Below are 9119 nucleotides of genomic sequence, written 5' to 3'. Positions count from 1 at the left end.
GGGACTTGCCTGAGCCTACTTGCCTATGTGTATAAAGTACCATTGAGTCACAAGTAACTTATGGTGTCCCTGTAAAGTTTTCAAGGCAAGAGATGAACAGAGGACATTTGCCATAGCAGCCCTAGAATTCCTTGGTGGTTTCCCATCCAAGGACTATTCAGGACTGATTCTGCTAAGCTTCTGAGATCTGATGATATGGACAGTACAGGAAATGCCCTAACTTTAATGGACAGGTATAATATGGAGAAACAATTAGCCTCTAGTTTAAAGCAGGGCTGGAGGCAATTGCTGTTGGGGGAAGATATAGGACTCTGCCATGGAGTTTCCTATCACAGGCAGTAGCCAATAGATGCCAATTATACGAATGTAACCCCTTCACACCTGGCACTGGACATTCTAGCTGGAGGTAAGATGACTAGCATTCCCAGGTACAAGAGACAGGACATGTGGTGTTAAAACAATAGAAGTCATCCACATCAGCTTCAGTACTTGTAATGAAGTCACTGTAGCTGCAATAGAACCAAGCCATTTCAGCAAATTAGAATAAATCAAATGTTGGTTGAATGGCTCCATCAAAAATTGGACAAGCCCAGCATGGAAATGCAAGGGGGTGCAGAAATAGATTTCAGGCATGATCCAGCTGAGATAAGCTTTATGCTCTCTTGATTGCACTGGAAGAGACTTTAGCATCTTAATTTTACTGAAATCCATTGAACATTGAATTGCTTCAGTTTTGGTAGATTTGGGTGTGGGTGTAAAAAAAAGTGTAAATAAATCATTTTTGTTTATCACATGGAGGAAAAATGAATGCAAAAGCTAAAAAAAAAAATCAAATGTGATTGAACGACTCTAAGAGAATGTTCTGTACAAAGAACCACCAGTTTACACACAGGGCAGGCTTTTGGGTTCTATAATAAAGGTGCTTGTGTGCACTTTCACTGCTCTCACCGTATTTACTATCCATTGATCAGGTTTCACATTCAATCACATTAGGCAGCCACCACACAGCTGCTTTATTGTGTTGCTGAATGTGTACCAAACCTATATAAATAAATTAATTTTGGGTGACTTGCAGCTGACCCAATACAGACACACTTTGAGTATGATTGATAGAGAATGAGCCACATTTTGGAGAGTGCTTAATCCTGGCATAATGGGACAATTATCATCTAGACAGCCTGTGGGAATTTGGCCTCGCAAACCAGAATATTCATGTTTAAAGCCATCTAGTGTGTGACATGGCTCTCTTTAGGCAGCTCAATTCTGTTCGTAGCACTTTATCATATGGGTTTGGTGGGAAGAGGAAGGGGTTGCTTGTGATGACTGGAGGGAGAAGATACTTTAAAAAAAAAATCACAATGCTGTGAACAGGAGCAAACAGGAAAGTTAATTTGGCCAAGAAACAAGATAGCACACAGCAGGGGCCACTCAGACTACAAGCCAGTGGGGGTGTACGCCACTCACCTAAGAATTGGAGCCAGCAACATCAAAGAGAGGTATCTGTTCACTCAGGACTTCCTCCTGCATCCCCTGACAACAGGAGAAATCCATGGTTGAGTCAGTCCCCCTTATTTGAGCCACTGGCCAGGTCTGAAGCAAGCAGCTCCCTCACTGGAGATCTTCAGGAGGCAGAGCAAACCTTATCCATTTGCCAAAGCTTTTGATAGCAAACAAGAATGCAGCAGACATTGGGTGAAAGTACTGGGTGGGTTTTTATCTGGTTTCAAGCTAATATCTTAATTATTACTTCCAAGCTGCTTTGAGCCAAGAGAAAAAGCAGGGCACAAATATTTCAAGAAATAATTGGAAGCACCTACTGGGGCTTGACTATTCTGTCCACCAGTGACCGATTGGCAATTTTCCCTTGGCTATGAATTTGCTTTGCAACTCAGGCACCCAATTGCAGGGCATTTTATTCTTGGGGTGGGGAATGAGGCAGCAGCAATGGAGTGGCCAGGTAGTCACTGTAGGACATATTTAACGTGCCATCAAGTCACAACCGATTCATGGAGACCCCATCCACAGGGTGTGCAAGGCAAGAGATGAACAGAAGTGGTTTGCCATCAACTTCCACATAAGATTTATTATATGCTACAAGTACACTTGCCCAGTGTTCCCTCTAAGCTGCATTAGTGTGAGCTAGCTCATAGATTTTTAGCCTCCAGCTCACACATTTTTGTCTTAGCTCGGGAAAAATGGCCCCAGAGCACACTAATTTATGCAGTAGCTCACAACTTTAATGCCAGCAGCTAACAAAGTGGAATTTTTGCTCACAAGACTCTGCAGTTTAGAGGGTACATTGCACTTGCCCTGACTTGGATTGCCCAGGCTAGCTCGATCTTGGAAGCTAAGCAGGGTCAGTCCTAGCTAGTATTTGGATGGGAGACCACCAAGGAGTATCAGGGTCATGACGCAAAGGTTTGTTGTTGTTCAGTTGCACAGTTGAGTCCGACTCTTTGCGACCCCATGGACCAAGTCATGCCAGGCCCTCCTGTCTTCCACCATCCTCCAACGCTGAGGTAGGTAGTGGCAAACCATCTCTGAATGTCTCGTCTTGAAAACTCCAAGGGGTCTCTGCCATTAGTCAGCTGTTACTTGATGGCAGTCTTCACCACCACAGGTATACCTGTATGCTATAGCCATATTTACATGAGGACTGAGCTTGGAGCATGGTCATAGCCTTGTCTTCTCTAAACCTACACATCTTATTTCACTGACATTGAAGGAATAAATTGCTTTAAAAGAGAGTAAACTGTAGACTCCAATGTAAATAGTTTGATTTTGGTAACAACCACAACACTGGCATTTCACCACATCTTTGACAAGCTGCTGCTGTTCCAGGACTACAGCTATTCCAGCCACACTAACATCAGTTGCAGTTACCATCAGTGGGATTTTTCTGGACCCTAAATACATAAATGAGATAATAATAGTTAATAAATAATTATTGCAGGGCAGTGTGTGTAGTATAGCTCGGAGATCCCAAGATTGTTTGGCCAGAAGTTCTAGCTCTTTTACCGTTACACACCACTAGGTGGTAAGCTAGACTTGGTTTTAAGGCAAGAGGCATTTCAAAAGTGATTTGCCATTGCCTGCCTCTGCATCGCATCCCGGGTACTCCTTGGAGGTTGCCCATCCAAATACTAGTCAGGGCTGACCCTGCTTACTTTCTGAGATCTGATGAGATCAGGTCATCCTGGGCTATCCAGGTCAGGGCATGGGATATTTGCATATAAAGCCTACTAGACAATTTGTGTCAGATGGCATCAATAGTTTTCAACATGGTTTCAAGAGAGTAAGGTGAGTACAGATTGTATGCCACCTAAGCAAATCCAATGATCATTTTGATGGATCAGTTGGAAATTCCGTTCTCAATAAATGTTGTAGAAGTGAAGTGGCTGTTTCTGTTAGGAACATAAAACAAAGCAGCTGAAGCAAACATGTGATGGAATTCCTGGAATGTTACCTGGAGGTCAGAGTTTGCTAGGTGGCCTCACCTACTCCACATTCCATAGCATTGCCATCACTGTAAAACAAGGATCCTCTTCATATGCATGAGAAATCAAGCAACCTATCATTACTAGGAGCCTGGGTGGGTGGGGAGAATTAGGTAACTACCAGCAGCTCAAGGTCACTAGGTTTCGAACTAACCAAGCGTAGTTTGTTTCAGTTTAATATTGCCTGTCCTTGGGAATAATGGCATTGGACGTATCTAGAAAGATGTTTTCTTTGAGAAAGCATTAAGCCTGAAGGTCTACTACATAGTGTGTTAAACACTGTGGCTGATTCAAGGATAGACAGATTCGACAGCCTACATCTTTCTCTTGCTGTCAGCACAAATTGCACAGTTACATAAAAGACAAGCCTAATTATTTAACAGTCACACCCCTTCTCTAAGCAGCAAGCCAGTGGCGGGCTAATTCAAACAGGGTGGTTTGTGTTTTGGTTTTATTAGAATCTCCATCCTCATCCAGTGTGTTTTGAGTGTATACCGGAAAACAGCATACACACTCTGTTAACAGCAGAACAAAGTTTGAGTCCTGTGGTACCTTTAAGACTGGAAAAGTTTATTTTGAATATAAGTTGTCATGTGCACAGACATTTGCATACATACAAATGCTTATACCCAGACTGAAACTTTATTATTTTTAAAGGTGCCACTAGGCTCAAACTTTGTTCTCCTGTTTCAGGCCAACACGACTACCCTCCTGAATATCTGTTTTAACAGTAAAGGCACAACTAATCTGTCCTGCACTCTTGTCTTGATGGATCAGATCAAAGGCTACCATGCTGAGCAGATCTAGCCTGATGCATAGAAAGTTGACTGTGATTTATTTTTGGGCCCTGCTATGAACTATGTATGAATTATCACAGGGCTGAAGGGATTAAAAAAAATTAGTGCCCCATATCTGGGAGAACCAGGTTTGATTCCCCATTCCTCCACTTGCAGCTGCTGGAATGGCCTTGGGTCAGCCATAGCTCTAGTAGTTGTCCTTGAAAGGGCAGCTGCTGGGAGAGCTCTCTCAGCCCCACCCACCACACAGGGTGTCTGTTGTGGGGAGGGGGGAAGGTAAAGGATATTGTGACTGCTCTGAGACTCTGAAATTCAAAGTATAAAAGGTAAAGGTGGTCCCCTTGCAAGCACCAGTCATTTTCGACTCGAGGGTGACGTTGCTCACATTTTCATGGCAGACTTTTTACGGGGTGGTTTGCCATTGCCTTCCCCAGTCATCTACACTTTTCCTCCAGCAAGCTGGGTACTTATTTTACCAACCTCGGAAGGATGGAAGGCTGAGTCAACCTGGAGCCGGCTACCTGAACCAGCTTCCACTGGGATTGAACTCAGGTCGTGAGCAGAGGGCTCTGACTGCAGTACTGCAGCATTACCACTCTGCGCCATGGGGCTCTTAATTCAGAGTATAGGGAGGGATATAAATCCAATATCATTACCATCACTATGGACCACTGTGTGCTCTCTCTCTCTCTCTCTGTATAATGTTCTCAAGTTGCAACCAACTTATGGTGACCCCAGCAAGGGGTTCTCAAGGCAAGAGATGAACAGAGGTGGATTGCCATTGCCTTTTCCTGCAGAGGCTTCCTCTGTAGTCTCCCTTTAAAGTATTGACACTTGCTTAGCGCTTCCGAGGTCTGATAAGATCAGGCTATAGCAGGGGTGGCCAACGGTAGCTCTCCATATGTTTTTTGCCTACAACTCCCATCAGCCCCAGCCATTGGCCATGTTGGCTGGGGCTGATGGGAGTTGTAGGGAAAAAACATCTGGAGAGCTACCATTGGCCACCCCTGGGCTATAGCATGCCACCTTACCTCCCCCGTTATGTGCTACAAGCAACTAATTACAGCAAAAGTTTGAAGATGGCAAGTAGATCCAGCTAATGCAAGCCTGTGAAGTGAGTCACCACAGTACATGCAAAAACAAAAAACTTCAGCTCTGATGCAAGTCCAAACAGTGTTGAGGCTGTGGGTTTTTTGCATTTCATGCCACCTGTAATCACTTGTGGCCAAGTTCCAGAAAAGTGCAGCTACAGTAGCTTTAGTTTTAATCTTCCCCTGACCTCAAGCCAGGAGTCAAACAGGCTTGTAGAGAAGTGAAAGTGTAGTCTCACCATTTGCTAGCAGTCTCCAGAAATAGTCATCATCCTTCTAGGGACATGGGGAAGCTTAACATTATTTCGGTGAGTGTGTGATAACACCATCATCAGGGCCATGGGATAGCCACATGGGTTGAAAGACAGAAAAGAGATGCCAAATTGAGGGGTGAGCCATGCAGAGTTGCAGCCTGGCTAAAGCTGTAGCTGAAACAGTCAAGTCTGCCTGTAGCCTCTGACCTAGGAGGAAAGCAAGAGGTGGCAGGTACTGCAGGCTGAAACACATTCAGGATACTCAGAAATAAAAAGCCCACTCATTGGTAGAAGTAGAAAATGAAGAGCAATGCCTGAAGCCTCAGAAGGAGAGAAGCCACTGTGATGTAGTGGTTGAGTTAGGTTCAAATGCCCATTCTACCATAAAGCCTTCTGAGTGGCTTTGGGTGATTGTCTCTCAACATAACCTACTTTATAAAATTGGGGAGGGGGGGGGGAAGGAACCACATATACCACCCTAAAGCTAGTAAATTGGTTGTTGGGGTTGACAGGAAGCACAGTTCCACTAGGAGGATGCAGATGCACATATAGTTACTGGCTTTCATGTCGGTTACAAGGGAATGCCTGGTATACTTCCTCCTAATGTTATTAACAAGAAAAAAGCTCTTTAGATTCTCGTTCACTTCTAAATACACAGCGCTGTCACTCAGTGTCACTGAGCAGAGTCATACAGAGTTTAAAATTCACAACTTTTACTTCCTTTGCCCTCATATCTCTGGAAGGCTGGTCAGGTTAGATGCTGATTTCTCAATTCTCTTCAATGAGTTTCCAGGTCAAGCTGAACAAGTGCTGTTATCCCCCCGTTGACATTATGCAGAACACCTAAGCTCACATCATTACTGTTGGCAGGAGGTGGTGAAATCAGCCTCTATCGCATGCCCAGGAGCAGTAGGGTGTTTGTGTATGTGGGAATGCAGAGGGAGGAAGATCTCTTGACCAAGGGAGGAAAATCTCTAGACCAAGAATGGGGCTGACATGTCTTCTTTGAGCACACTATCTGCATGAACTTGCGCTCTCAAAACTTGGTCAGTTTCTAGCTCACTGTAAACTATCAAAAGGACAGATACAGACTTTAGTGTTGACTGTGATGCTTACTATTTGAAGGCTGCGAAGAAGACACTTTCAGGAACCTGGGCAAAGGGTTGGAAAAGCATTTTGCCAGAAAAAGGGATGTTCAAAACTGGATGGAGTCATTTTTGTTTTACTGCAGTTGCTGACTAATGTAACGGTGCTTGCTAGGTACGACCACACTCACATTTGGTAAATGGAAACAGTGCAGTGCAATGTATTGGGTACAAAAATATGTTAGAAAAGAAAAATGTTGAAAAGAAAGGCATAAATGACAGTCTCAGGTGCACTGAGATTGAGAACTGTGCTGAGTAGAAGACATATTCTTGCAGTTGGGATACCTGCACTTTTCCATGGCCTCCAATCTGTTCCTTTTGCCCCCAAGAAAACCTTCATCTTATTTGTGTTCAAAGACAACATTTAAAAACAAAACAACATAAACAGTTATCAGGTTTCTTCTCCACCAGCGTTCCAGGCTGTAAAAACTACACAGAAAAATTCAGATAGAAACATAGACAAGATCCACAAAGCAGCAGCCAGAGACATATTAATTACAATCTATATTATCTCTATATGTTTATTTGTCATATTTGCTTGTGTCCACAGAGCTGTATAACATCACAACGACCAAAAGAGAGACAGCTCTTGCCTCTCAGTTCACATCAGTTATTACACGATAGGTACAAAACTAGGTAACTCTGTCTTATCATACAGGATACTTTTTTTGTCATTTATATACAAATAACTAAAACAACATGGAAAAATAGTAAAAAGCAAATTCCAGGGAATTATTGTATATAACATGGTTTAAAAAAAAAAGTGAGGAGACCAGAAGAGGATGAAGCAAGGAGCACTGACAGGATTGATGTAGATGCAAGGATACTGCTGATCAGCATTTAAGAACCCCTGCACAGAATGCAGGTTCATTACTGGGCTGAGTGATCCGGCTCCTTGGGCCTATCTCTTTTCTTCATTGGGAAACAGCAAAAAGACTTGGTCCTGGAGCCTTTATGGCTCTACTTTTTGTTTTTTTAAGCTGTCCAGCCAAAGAGTACAGCACACTTTTGGCTACTACTGGACCTTGCACTTGGTTCGATGTGTTTATTCTAACTTCACACCATTATTTATGGGAAGCTTCCAAAATACTTCTGATCCTATGCACAGTATATATTTATATATAGTATACATTTTTTAAAAAAATATATAAAAATATAAAGATATATATATAGAATTCCTCCCAGTGCTGAAATAACTGCTTGACAGCAGCATGGATTTCAGCCACATCTTCCACCCATCCCATACAAAAGTGGGCTCCTTGGGAAGACTTATCATTAATAAATGGGGGGGGGCGTGGAGAAGGTGTGTGGTGGCAATGGGCACAAAGAACTAGATATGGAGGAGAAACACAGGCCTATAAAAACAGGTGTGGGTAGATGGAGCAACATCTCCTCCTCCTAAATCACAAAATAAAGTTCAAACACGGAAGTTAAAAGGTCATTTCGACAAAGGGCTCTTTGAAATCCATCCCCATTTCATAAGGCTGTATGCCCAAGGACTGGATAGAAGTATTTCTGCTGGCACAAATGAACAATTTATCTTCTCCTGATGGAGCAGGGATCTGGCCCAGCCCCACTCATGGGGGGTGCTACTTTGGTGAAAAAGGTGGGCAGGTGCTCCTCTTGCCCCCCCCCACCCCACCATTCTGCAGGAAAGACAACACGGCTTGATGTGGCCATGTCTAGTATGAAAGAAAGAGCAAAAACTCCCTGCCAAGTGGGGCTCAGGAACTTCCTTTAAGCTGTAAAGGCCACAAGTCAAACTTTGGTCTCGTAACAGCTTAACAACTGGAGTGTCAGTTATCACAAGACAGTATGTGGGTTTCATGGATTGTGTGTGTGTGTGTGTGTTTTAAAGCAGCAACAGGATTTTAAAACCCAACCCACATGAATCTATTGCACTGGTCTAAAAGAAAAAAAAAGTGGGGGGGAAGGGGGGATGATTTCATATTTACAGAAACACGTTACTTTTAAAACCTCTACTTCCTTCATTTCTGAGTTCTCAACCCCTCTAGCTATTTTGAGCAGGAGATATGAATGGAGCTGTTGTGCTCCCGCCTCCCATCCAGTTTCTTCTGGAACGTACAGAGTGAAGTGCAAACCACAGCAGCAGCACAGCTACCCACCCCTCCAGGAAATACAGTCACCGGTCTTGCCAACCTGCCCAGCTCCACGCAGCAGCACTCTTGCCCAACCAGGCACAACCTGGATAAAGGGTGCTGCTACTGCCGTTGGCCACAACTCCTTGCATGTATGAGAGAGACAGAGAGAATATTAAGGCACAGAGAAAAGGAGCAAAAATCATTCCCCACAAAATCCTCATTTCTGGACTCTT

The sequence above is a fragment of the Heteronotia binoei genome, chromosome 8, assembly GCF_032191835.1.
Source record: "Heteronotia binoei isolate CCM8104 ecotype False Entrance Well chromosome 8, APGP_CSIRO_Hbin_v1, whole genome shotgun sequence".
Lineage (NCBI taxonomy): Eukaryota > Metazoa > Chordata > Lepidosauria > Squamata > Gekkonidae > Heteronotia > Heteronotia binoei.
Note: the sequence above shows the minus strand (reverse complement) of the source record.